Genomic DNA, 14,016 nt, shown 5'->3' on the forward strand with positions numbered 1-14,016 from the left:
ATCAAAGAACAAGGACAGTAGCTGTTCTTGCCCTTATCACATAGCAAAAATGAACTCACCTAGCAAGGTGGACCTCAAATATCTGTATGCAGCTTTACAATCCAAGAAATCCCACAGTTATTGCTTACCCTGCAGGGCTGTCTCAGAACAAGATCTCAAATACCATCTGTGCTCAGTGTGGAAGCTGCCAAAAGCCCATCCCCAGAAACCATGGTGCACAGAGTGTGGTAGCTCCCATCTTGCTCTGGAGCAAAGACTGAAAGAGGACACCTCTATCTTCTTACTTTTAAAAAATTCTGAAATTCTCACCTCTGGTGGTGCAGGTATAAAGCTCCTTTCCAAAAGAGATTTCTTTCAAAATCCACCAACAAGACCAGGAGATCACCAGAGTGATTCCTCTCATTTTTAATGGATAAGCTCCTTGCTGGGACTTGTGCCTGGCAGGTGAGGTGTCTGCTTTGGTCCCCTCATCTGCCTGAAGGGATTCAGCCCTCCCATTGCATCTCCACTTGTAAAATCCTCCTCTTCACCTGAACTCACATTATTTCCTCTAGTCAAAACCCCCAKGAGAGGAGTGCATCTGTCTCCTGGTCTCACGCTCAGTGCATCACACTCCAGAGGAGTTCTTACTGATCACATGTAAAGGTGAAAGTACAGCAAGTAACCAAGCTACTGCAGGGTCATATATTTCCTCCACTGAGAGCAAAGAACTTTGAATTTACTCAAGTTCATCAAACTATTGCATAATTTGTGTTGGAAAATACCTTAAAGATTATGTAGAATCACCTCCCTCTGACCACACTGCTTGGGATAGGTTTGGCTTTCCGGGCTACAGGCACACATGACTGGGTCATGTTGAGCTTCTCATTAACCAACACCCTCAAGTCCTTCTCCTCAGGGCTGCTGTTAATGCATTCTCTGCCCAACCTGCATTTTRTGCCTTGGATTGCCCCAATCCATGTGCAGGACCTTATTTTAAAAGCGCATACATAAGAGCAGTCACTGTAAATCAGCAAATTTGCAGAACACTTGTTATTCCTCAGTAATTTCTTTAGGGGTCTGAATTCTAGAGAGAAAAGTATTGCTGAAGTGGGAAGTAAAAAATGTAAGTAGCAATTAGATTTACTCTTAAATACTCAAATAGCTCCAAGGTTATGTGTTCTCTGAAAAATATTCTCAGTGAGTGTATTTGGTGCTCTTGCAGCACATGACATGTTTTAGWTTCTTCAGGAATTTATTTTTTTAAACCTTCAGATTTCAAGACAATTGGAAGTGGGGAAAAAAAAATGTTTACATATGAATGCCTGACCTTAATTGTTTTGCATTTTGGGGTTTATTTGATTGTGGTCCTGTCTCAAATAGCAAGATCAATATAAATGCCATGCTTAGGAAGACTAAAAAGAAAACATGAATTCCCTCTCTTAAAATTTTGCCAAAAATGGCAGCTATGTCTTTGAGATGCTGTTTAATTAACATCAGTGGAAGACTGTCAGTAATCAGTATTGCTGAGTGGTTTATTTACTTGGAAAAAAACATGGGTTTCAGTGCGTAACTTTCATCTTTTGAGTTCAGAAGTTTTGGTACCAGCGATATAATTTGCAAAGTTATCTCTAGGCAATTAAAATATATTCTGTCGTTTAACCTTTGGATGATGTATAAATATGCATAGACACTCCTACAAGGCAATTTGTCTGCCAATCTGGAAAATGCTAACGCTGTAGTCAATAAGTCAACAGTCTGCAATGTTAAATTATGAAATCAGAAAGAAGTGCAGTTCGCGTTCWATCCAGATATAGAGATCCTGAGGATTTCCAATTTTCTGTGGGGGACAATAAATTTCAAAGAYGACTGTATTCTGCCCCAATAATCACAATCTGCACAGTGTGTTCAGGTATTGTTGGAGAGATTAAAACCACAAAAACAGAGCGGAACAGCTCAGCATCAGATAATCACAAGCAATTCTATGTCAGCAATAGACAGCTGGAGACATATGCCAACAATATTGTAAAAGTGGGAAAATGGAGATTTCGTGACAGCAAGGACGTGGGTTTCATACATTAAGCTAAATCTCAACCCAAAACATTGAAATTGTTGTTCRCAAGTAACAGCTCTCTGTCACAGTGCTCAGAAAGTCTAACATTTAGCATAAAAAAATTAAAAGCAAAAGAAAGTGTTTGTTTCTCTCTTCAGTATTTTGCATGTTGAACACATATTTGATTCCAGAGTTATTATCACGGACAAAGAGATCCAAATATTTTCTGCCAGATCAGCTGGAAGAGCTGTCCMCTTATGGACCAGGCTAATGATTTGTGAGAATCTTGTGTGAAAAAKCAGTTAGATGGAATTTTATCTACAAATATTTGTCTAAAGATTTTTGCCTCCAAGTACAGTTTAAAAGAAAATGAACAAATCTTGACATAACTTGAGTTATTCTGCTTTTCCCTTTCCCTTGAGTTTCAAGTGTCCCTGTTCTTTCCTGATACTCATTCCCATCTATCCCTGCTTTTGTCTTTCACTTTTTTAAATTAAACATCTACTGCTAAGAAGTAAGTCCAAGAAAAAAGGCTGAAAAAATCCTATTGTATTTATTGCTGTGAAGCAGAAGAGAGAACAGAGAAAATGCTTAGACTTGTGAAGTAAAAAATAATCTACCTTTCCACTGCCTCCTCTCAGAGTCTCTCTTATAGGCACATAAAAGCCTTTCCTTTCTTTTTTTTTTTTTTTGTAGTTGACCATGTAAAATCAAGATAAAAAAATCAAGGCTCTGAACCCCCAAAAACCCCAAGTTTCCTATTTTCAYAAACAGTTCTCAGAAAACCCTTTATATGTTGGACTTGTTACAAAAATGGAAAATGGCTTGAAAATATTCATGAGGAAGTAAAAACCGTGCTGATGAGTTCACTTCCCCTGCGTGTGAGCAGAAGTTGCAAAGTGATGTTTTACAGAAGTGGTTGGGACTGAACGCTTCCTGATTTTATTGTTGAAGCCCCGCCTTTGTATCTCAAGTGCTTTGTTGTGGGATCTTGCCCTGATTTCGGAAGCTGTAGCTCTTGGGGACGTAATGGAGACAAGTGACTTGTGAGGGAGCTCAGGCCCAGGTCCCCGAGGTGTTTGTGTTTCAGGACTCAGAGCCTGGGGCGGATTGAAGAGCGATGCTGGAGGCGCCGGTGAAAGAGTTTGAAAAACTCTTCAATAAGAGGCATCAGCAGGGAATGGCAGATTGATTGCAACAGCTAATGCCAACAAAGTTCTGAAAAGAAAAAAAAAGTACTCCAAGTACAAGAAATGAAGAAGAAAGGAGAGGAAAGATACTAAGAGCTTGTACGCCTTGGGCAACCAGATTTGTATCTGGGACAATTAATCAAGCAGTTCTTGTAACTGGTTTTTCACATTGGTGTGTGCACCTTGATGATGCTGTTCAGCCTGGATCAGAAGGTTGAATTGACAGTGTCTACCCTAAACTCAACTTACTGAAACTTGAGTGGCTCTATGAAGCTCATCTTTTGGATCAGTGGAAGGCCAGCATTTCCAGATGAGAGACTGTCCATCAATTTAGGGGTAGGAAGGACCATTCCCTCCTGAAGTGATTATTGGTTCCTCAAGGGTGTAGCACATACTGGACATGTGGAATTGGTGTGCCTGAAGCAAGGCAGGGTAAATTTTAACCTACACATTCTCCTCCCTCCCCCCAGATTAATACCTCCATTTACGTGATAGCTTTTTCAAACAGACAAGAACAAAAACTCTAATTTTGGAATGCAGTGAACCACTCTGAACCACAAGCCTGTCTGAATGGAGACCCAAAGCCAGCACACGTGAGAGGCTCACAGATGAGGATGTTGCAGCCCCACAGAGCCCCTGCACAGCACCCATCTGCTGCCACAGCAATCCTACATCTGATGATCAAAACCCGTTTTAACTCGTGTTTGGGGTCGCTACCATGCAAAATGCATTACAGCAGGCTCCATGCTCCTCTCCAGCTGGAGAACAGCCCATCAGATSTGCACTACTGGAGGAAAACTAAAGCCACCTCACAGTCTCACCTTACCCAGGCCAGAACACCGACTGCTGCAAAAAACATGAATCAGGAATAAAACAGAGYGCTGAATACATTAATCAAAATGATCACTGCTGCAAGATCAGCTAAGAACAAAGAAAACAAATCCAAGGGAAGTTAACACTAGAAACCATTTGCAAGGCTGCACGAGTCAGGTAATGAAATAACTGTCAATTGTAGACACATTCCCTTTTGTGCTTTCACACAATTTAAATATAAAGTAATTTGCATTCAGGTATCCAAGTCTCCCTGAAAAAAAAAATTAACAATAGGATTCGCTTTCTTTCCACAACCTTTTTTTCTCCCTCCCTTCCCCCCAAGGGTGGCTCTGATAAGGTCACCTTATTAATGCAGATCTCTGTTTTTCAGAAAGCAGCCAGGAGTTTAACTGTTTCACTGTGAAATGATCTATGAGATGAGAACAGTCCATTTTTTATCCTTGATTGATCATTTCAGCATGTATAACAGCAAATCCTAAGGGACACCACTCAAATCCCTGCCTCAGAATGACCTAGAGACTCAGCTCTAAAAAGAGTTGCGCTCCACTACACAATCCTTCAGCCTTTTTTCTTAACTTCGCATTTTCCACTGAACATAATAAAGTTGCCTTGCATCATTACAGTTCTCTGCAGGAAAAAAAAAATCTTATAAATAAGTAAAAAGTTTTAACAGCTGAGAGTTGGGTGCCACTGCAGCCAGCTGAGGAGCTGAGGCATCAAGCAGTTAATGCCTTTTCCCCAGACACAAAGGCAGGAGCAGGTCTGTGATCTCAATTCAGGTGTCACGGCTTCTCATTTCCTTCCCTGGCCACCAGACACCTGTTTCCCTGCTCTTAATAGCCTCTGATGGGAACTGCCTGCTGCCAAAATCACAGATTCCAGCTCCTATATGATGAGTTGAAAATAAAGCGATTGCCCTTTATTTTTTTTCATTATTTACTGTGTCTAAGCTTTATCTCAATTCCATTGTTGGGTTATTCCTGTCTGTTCTGTGAGCTTCCAGCCAACTAATCTTMGTTTTGCTTTTTTTGATGACTTTATGCTGACATATACAGAGACCTTAAATAAATCATTACGAATATAAATAGCAATGGCTGGATTACAAAGGATTCTGGAACACTTGTGATAGTAAATTAGCAGGCAGGCAAACCTACAGCTGCCAGCAGCTGATGTAATATTTTAGAGAATTGTTTTCTAGATTGCGTAAGGGAGAATTGCTGTCCTTTGAGCTCCATTCTCGGTTTCTTTCCATCTGTCAAACAGTTCAACAGTTTGATGCTCACACAAAGTTCACTGAGAAACAGCTTATAAATCCCAAATGTCATATACACAGACTGAGGAAAATGCAAGTCTGAGACACAAGGTAGAATTTAGAGGAAAAAAAMCAACACGTGGACATCTCTATTGCTAGCAGCACCCCTAACCAGATGGACATTAAATCSACAAAAAAGAGCTACCACATCAAGGAACATTTGACACAAATTTTCCCGTTTTTTCCTCCTTTCCTTTCGTAAACATCAAACTCCAACAGGCTATTGTATTATAATAGCGCAGCCTGTAAATTCCTTCAATCAACTGATGAAGCAACATTAATTATGGAGACTTTGTACAGGCCACACGCATCTTTACATCCCTTTATAAAATGCTGACACATTCCCCATCTAAAAGGGATTACAATCACAGAGGATGATCCTGCAAATGCCCACTATTGAATCTAGCATTTGCTATCATGAGTAAGCCCACTGAAGCTACCAGAAACTCACATGGCCGGACAAAAAGCTCTGATTCACATATATGACTAACAAAGRTATTCAGAGAACAACGTTTTCCGTCTGACTATGCTTTTGCAGACTGAGATTTAGAGGGCTGATGCTTTCAGACTTGAGAATCAGTCCGGGACAGCAGGCTGGCTGTGAGATGACGCAGGTAAGAGGTGCAAAAACAGGCAGTATGTCCTCTTTCCTTAGAAACAAGCTTAAAGAAGAAAGACAAAATTTGGGAAGCTGTGTCAGGAAGGCATCAGGTATTTGTGTTTTAATGATGATGAAGTTGAGATTGGGAGGGGTACATGACGTGGAAGGGATACAGGAGATAACAGCAGAGATGTGCTAAAGACAAGATTTGGATTAGGTGGGATTTAGGCAGCAGAGACAGAAGGCTCAGCGCTAATATGGAAAAGATGGGGAAGCAATAAAAGGATTCAAAAAGCAAGAGGCTTAGTTGTGAGCAGCAGGAGAAGTGATTCTGAGCCAATCCATTGCACTCTGGGAGTAGCTGTTGCTCCAAAGGCAGCGTAGAGAAGGTGACGTCCACGAGAAAGTCTCATAAAACTTTCTGATTACAGCAGAGAGCCGGGTTCTGCTCTTGTGCCGGTTTGGCAGGCAGATCTTGGTGTGAGTCACGCGGTGAAACAACCTTACAAATACCTTATAAAAGCAGCTCATGTAGTGAGCACCCCGGGATGGAATGCCCTTGAATTGAGAGGAATAYGCTGTTCCCTGGCTCAACCTGCAACTGCCTTTCACTTGTCTCATTTGCAGAGAATGATTTTAGTCTTTGGCAGCGATGAGTGGCACATGTTGGAGGTGTTTTGCCTAAGGTGCGCTATTTCATTAGCTGAATGTTGCTTAACAAAGTCTCATCATTTCAGAAGGCACACTGTAATAAATTATTTGCAGGTTATCATTGATGGATACATAAAATCCACTGAAAGCGTCAACTGTCACTCAGCAATAGCATGGTTTGAATATTTATAACCTTTTATTCACGTTATGTCTATTCTATATCATGGACAGGTAAGAATTCTAAGACACGTTAAAAATCATTTCCACTGATAAACATCCACAATGCTAAAATGAATCTCTTTTCATCTCCACCCAAAACAAAGCAATTCTCTCTCCTCCTACGCCCCTGATTAGGAAAGGCCTATGTTTAGGGAGAGCTCTTGCTGCAGTGCCTGCTGTTGGCCAACTCATATCCTTCAAAATGCAATAAAAATTTCCCTAAAAAATCACCCTTAGCATGCAACAATCCAGGGGCAGAATAAAGCAAGAAAGGGAGATTAATGTAACAATGATTAGCTTTAGAGTGGAGCATTATAAGGTCAAATTTCTGGTTGCTGGTCTGGGTGACTATTTTTACAGCRCAGTGTAACTGAGAAAGGGGCTGCTGACTATTCTCAGGTTTGTGTTAAGGCTCTTGGTATGCCCAGTGGGAATGAGAACCTTCCCAGCAGGGTGACACCACACAGGGCTGCCTTTACCTCAGCTCTCCAGAATAAATTCCTGCCTGTGGAATATTAAAGATATATCTTCTGTCCCACGCTAGGCAAATATTGGCGACATTATTCTGAAAATCTTGTATTTCCTGAAGTCAATTTTTTTAAAGGCTGTCAGTACATTACTGAGAGGGAGGGTCTGGGATTGAAYGATCTTTGCACAGCAACTTTGGGATGACACACCAAAGAGAAGTATGGTTGCAAATATGTAAACATAATGGAGGGAAAAGCATTTTTAAATTACTGCAAAGTACAAATCAAAGCCACAAAGATGTACCTTTTAAGAGAGGGAATGAACACTTGTCTTCAATTTTGCTTTTTAAAGAATAAACTAAATGAGAAAGGGATTAATTGAGATTTTAAGGCAATTCAGAATAATAGTAACTGTGCAGCTAAAGGCTCATAACTCTTCACTTTGCTCATGAAGTTCCATAAACATGGGCATGACAGGTACAAACCCAGGACTGGCAATAGCTSAGAACACAACCAGGCTACAAATGTGGAGGGCTCACAGCAAGCTTGGATCATGAAATAGAAAGCCCTCCTGCAGAGACAAAGGAGGTGGAATGGTTGCACTTCTTGTAATAAAACACATCATCGGATTCACATTTCTATCATCGGAAGTAAATAGACTAATTTTTTTTTTTTATGACCTTCACCTGCTGCTTGTATAGTGGTCTCTTAGGTCCAAAAGGGATTTGAAGATAAAGGAAAAAATAAAACCAAGCTAAATCAAAAGAACAAGCCTAACTGGATTAAAATAAAAAAAAAGCCTATATATCCTGTCCTCAATTATTGACAACTTTTTGGATTATTACTTTTGAATTGAAGCCCCATGCGATGCRCTAAAGCAGTTTAAAGCTGATACAGTAATTTAAGGGCTCAACTCCTTCCTTAACATAAAACCAGAGTGTTTTGATTTGTTGGAATTTGGGCAATTAGTAATGATASATTTGCTGACAGGTCTTGAGCAGGAACAATCACAAACACTGTACACTTGGTACAAGATTTATTTGTCAGAGTGCATGCTTTTTAAATCTGAGTAAAAATGGATTTTGTAAACTGATTGAGATTAATTAAAGGTATAACTTGGGGAAGGAAGAAAAATGGCTCACTGCACATTTATTTTCAGATCATTTTTCACTGGAAAGTTTGCAGGTCTAACGAGCAGAAGCTACTGACACAGCCTGCAAATGGTTCCACTTTCACATCAGAGAGAGAGAGGGATTTTTTTCTCATTTTTCTTTCCTTGGCTTGTCTGAAAGCCAGGTGTCCAGTTTGTGAGGTTCCTGCCAAGGCATCAGGGAAAAATGTGTATTTCTGAGGAGAAGCTGACCTTATCTACTTCAGGAGGGAGTAAGTAAGAGAGAGATTCTGGAAGGTCTGGGAAAATATTCTGTGCATGAAATTTCTCTGAAGTTAGGAGGCAAATATAGAAGAGCTTAAAATATAAATTTGCTCATGTATTTTTTTTAAGGCTTGAGTCTATAAACACGAAAGAAGAAAAAGAAAGTGATGGAAATTATATGGGCTTCAGCAAGAGGTCACAGGCTGCAGTGTCCCAGTTCAAGCCTATGGCTTTAGCCATGTCCCCAAAAGGTATTTTTGTACAACTGAAGCTTTTATTGTGATTAAAACAAAACAAAACAATCCCCCAGACAACAATTAAAAAAAAAAAAAAAAAAAAAAAAAAAAAAAAAAAAAAAAAAAAAAAAAAAAAAAACCCCACACAAAAAAAAAAAAAAAAAAAAAAAAAAAAAACCCAACCAACCAAAAAAACCCCAACCAACCAACAAGTAAACAAAAAAAATCAAATCCCAAGACTCCAAGTCAAAACATGACTAGTTCTCTTACTACCCAGTGTAAAACCCAGAAGAGATTTCAGGGCTTAACATGATACTGTGAAACCAAAATTATAACTTGTGTCCAGACCTAAGGACAAAATATTATTTGYAAAAATATTGGGCAAAAACTTCAATGGTAGAAAGGGCAGCTTGAAATAAGGTAATAGTATATATTTTTCAATGTGATTTAACACCGAAAGTTCCTTCAGGTATTTTTACTCAGTGTTCCAAAGAGCTTGTTAACAAGGAGAGTTCTCAAAGTCTGCACTGTTGCCATCCATGCCACTGCCCCTGCTCAAAGGGACAAGTCCTCAAAGCAGCACATTTGACCACCAGAAATGAGTGGAAAGGCAAAGCTCAGCAGTCAGAGCAGCTGCTCACACTTGGTTATTCTGGCACTGCTCTCCTGGGAGCACTCTGCTYACAGCCATCATTGCAGAAAGGGACYCTTGCTACCTTCCAGCCAGGCCAGAAAGGATAATCTATCTGAGTGCCCGTGAAAATCACATAATCCTTTTCCATCAGGATTAATATCCAATGTCACACCAGTCTGATACGTACAGGATGAAGTCTGACACTTCTTGTTATAAAGGTCACGCAAGGAAACAATCTCTGCCATCCCCAAAGCAGAACCCAYAAGTGACAAATTTCCATTCCCCCTCTGAGTGTGTTAAAGAGGCAATCTTCATCATCACCATTTTTATTTATTCCTGGGAACAATTTCCACCTGGAGAGCCTGGAGCCTGCATCTGGTAGGTTTGTTCCGACCGTAGCAATGGTTTAATCGGAGTAAAGCTAACGACAGCATCCCTCCTTCCCTGTGCTGCCTGTCCCCCTGCAGAGATACCTGTTGTGATTCTTGCAGGAGAAAAATGACCCATTTTCAGGTACACACAAAGAAGCATTACAAAATAAACCAAACTGCTGCCTGCAGTTCATCACAAGTTACAGCAACCTCATCACCTGCAGAAAATGTGTTATTACATATATGAGACAGATCATAACTGGATGTTGRAGGCTCAATAGTCATAAATTCAGGCACAAGCAGTAAGGAAATGTATTTTTCCTCGTTCATTTTTAGCCAGCAGTATGTGAACAGCAGTTTGAAAAGCTGAGGAACGGAGGCTTGGAACAACCACAGCACATTCAACTGGCATAGGATGGGATCAGGTCTTGTTATGTATTCATCTTATTCTGCCTTGTTAAAAATCTAATCCAACTTGCACCATCTTCAAGACCTGGAGCAGGCCCAGAAGAGCAAATCAAGCTTTCCTAGATGGCATGGAGCAGGCAGGTCCTGCCTTTTGGGATTATTAAAAGATCCCATTTTACATCTTAACCCTGCAGGCAGAAACAAGTCTGCAAGTCACCTTACATGAGGAAATGAGGGAAGGTGTTACATCATTAAAAGCCAGGCTAGTGTTTCTAAGGGGAGGCACACATTAACTAATTGAATYGCTATCTTCTTATCTTGGGGGGCCCAGCTGCTGTTACTCCAGATTAAAATGCAAATGTTCACCCTCTTTCAAACAGTAATGTAGATTTGAAGTTGGGGACTAACCTTTCTGTRAGTTTAAGTTCTCTCTCTGCTCTCCAGGCTTGCAAACAGACAGTGTTATTCTGATTGCTGGACCCAGATTGCTGAACCCAGAATGTCTCTCCATACTGGTATTTTGCCAGGTTTTGCCAACTTCAGTTTCAATGTTTTATAATTTTTCATAAGAGTCCAATATTTCCTAAACAATGTACCTTAGGAARTAATAGGTATACATACATCTTACTGATATAGGCACCAACTTACTAACAGCCTTTCAGAGAAACTAAACAAGTAATAATAAATTACAGAATTAGGAAATAAGTCATCTAGACTGAGTATCCTGCTCCTCCCCCTCCATCAGTTTCAGGGATTCTTTCACTGGTATGAAGCTAAAAATACCACCAAAAAAAAAGTATTGTAGGGGAGGATTAAAATTCAGAATGAGCATGACAAATTGGAGAAAGAACCTGATGAAAAAATGGTGACAGATCAATAAGGACAAGGTTATACATAAGGAATACCTAACTGAACAAATACAAGCTAGACGACGACCTGAGAGAGAGATTTTGTAAGAAACTGTGACATATCTACAATTGGAAACTCAACACAAGTCAACAGCATCAGACTTTWCAAATGGGGCAAATCTGAAATACAGGATTTGATCTGCCCACTCTGTTCAGTTTTTACACAGCCTTAGCTGGAGAAGTGGAGAAATTGTTGTGCAGGGAGTCCAGGGCAGAGCAGGGATTTGTACAGAGGTGACACACAGGGAAGGGCTGGGAGKAGTGAGGTCATTCGGTCTTAAAAAAAGCAAACTTTTTAAAGATGTTTAAGTCTGTTGTGAAAAAGGAATGGAATGGTTTATTCAGTTTTGTGGATGGGGTAGGATCAATGGGCTTTTTGGCTCAGCAGGGTCAGTTTTGTTCAGAGATCACCATCAGAGCACTCTGAACTGAGACTGCAGGATGGGCATGGGGAGTGTCTGCCCCTCGAGGGTACAGAAACATCCCTCCAGCATGGTGTGTGTTTCCTTGGCTTGGGTTGGACCAGGTGGCAATCCAGGAATCTCAGAAACCTGGGACAAGGYTTTGTGGCACAATCTCTTGTTAGAATTACATGAGATAAAGGAAACACTTCCAGTTACCCTCTCCTGGTCCTGCCAAATTCCAGAATTACACAGTATGTTCCTGAACGGACACACCTGCTGTTCCAGGGGAGACAAAAAATATGACAATGAGACCTTTTCTCCTGTACTTTGCCTGCAGCACCCCCAAATACGTGGCTGTGCCACATGGGAGGGGATTGTCACCCATCCCTGAGGCAGAGGAGCTCAGCAGCTCCTCTGGACACCCCTGGGTTTGCAGGAGTTCAAAGCTGCTCAGCGATGTGGTCACACCAGTCACAGGCTGGGAATGCATCCCAGGCTTGCTCCCATGGGAAGGGCAGGTGAACCTGAAGAGAGAGACTGCTCCAGCAAACAGTGGGAATATAAGCATGGATGTGGACTGGAACAGTAAGTTGCTGTCAGATTTGTCAACTATTCCTTTCATTCAGCCAACAACAATCCAACTCAGTATATTTGCTGCAAAGGAGGGAGAGAAAAGCTGGCAAAACCAAAATGGACTTTGGAGGGAAAAAAAAAAAGAACCTTTTTAGTGTTTTTTTTGTGACCCATCATTTTAAGCATTTATTCACACTGGCTTTTTAAGGGAGAGAAATACACATAATTTGCACTTTGGGATAAGTTGAAGGTGTCCATGCAATTTCATGGATGGCAGAATACCAATTTTACTTAAATGATAGAGCCCCACCACATGTCTCTTATTTAAATGACCTGAAAATAAGAGATATGAAGGCATAAGCAAGAACAGAAAATGAACCTAAATATATGAAACGGTGCATTGTGTGATATTTCCCAGTGTGTGTTTCTCCAGGAGCACCCAGCCCACWCCTGGACATTGTAATCCCTGGCATTACCCTTTTTGGAATGGTCATGCTCATCATGAGCAGTCCAGAGTTCTGCTGGGTGTGTACAAAACAGCCACACCCTYAGGGGAAAATTCCTGACTCACTGACAAAGCCAGGAGAAGGAATTTTAGTTCATAAAACCCATCCTGTGTTGGAAGAGCAATACAGCCCTTCTGTGGGACCCAYGGTGCAATAAAAGCAGAGAAAGCTGGATGCCATCCAGGATTCCCATTGCATCTGAGAYGTTGGCATCACAAGAATTTTATTTCCGAGTCGCAACAAACAAATGAGGGGAAAAAAAAATTAAAGAAGTTAAAAGTGAGGTATGCTGAGGACAATAATACCAGATTCTGTTTTCAAAACATGAAATATTTAGGTTTTCTATAAATAAAAAAAATCAAACTAAGTATAATTCCATATTTTCTCTCAACTTCATCAAGTCAGCTTTGACTTCATCTACTTCAGCTCCTCTTCCGGCTTTGTTTTTTATGCAGTTTCCCAAGATTCTGCTATGTTCTCTCTCACTTTTCCCATTCCCATTTCTCAGAGGAGCAGATGGTGGTAAGTTTCAATATATTTTTCCCCTCTCTTTCCCAGTAACTACTCTGAAAGCTGCTGTCCATCTGAAATGTCACAAAGCCTTCAAAATAAAGCTCTTTACCTCAGCTTTGCCCAGGTACTGTCTTCTCCAAGCTTACACTCCCATACTTCCATGAAAATAAAAAGCCTTGCCTGGATATTAGATAACACTTGACTTCTGAATGAAGATCCCTGACATCCAAATCAAACTGGGATGTTTGACTCCCAGCAAGAGCCCCCAGTGTGCTGCTCTCACCCACGAGGTCACTGGCTTGCCTGTCTTTCAGACCCCAGGTACATCTGTCAATGAGCTTCTTGCCAGCCCTTAATCTGAGCATAGCTCTAACCAAACATCCTTCATGAAAATAACTTCTTAAAAATACATTTCCAAGAAAGCACGTTGGTATTAGTCCGGAGAAATAAATGATGGAGGCAAACTTGTTTTGAAAATCCAGAGTGAGTCAAGTGTAACCTCCTCTGCTTGGAAATTTAATYATCATSAAATTCYCTGGCATTGTGTATCTTTATTTATYGTTCYCATGTAGGATCTATCCCTGTTTTCACTCATCTCAGTGGCAGCTGGGTGGGTTGTGAGACTTTAACTTCCACAGAGAAGAAAGCAAATGTTCGTTTTGCATCAGCCCAAGCAGCAGAGCACGTGTGTTATCCATAATATTGTCAGCAGGTAACTTATTCCTCCTGTGCAGGGGTCAGCCCATTGTGTAGCAAGTGGAATCCCACTTTTGTATTGGATC

This window comes from Malurus melanocephalus, unplaced genomic scaffold (assembly GCF_030028575.1).
Source record: "Malurus melanocephalus ecotype Western Australia unplaced genomic scaffold, MMel_1.1 scaffold_427, whole genome shotgun sequence".
NCBI classification, from domain to species: domain Eukaryota; kingdom Metazoa; phylum Chordata; class Aves; order Passeriformes; family Maluridae; genus Malurus; species Malurus melanocephalus.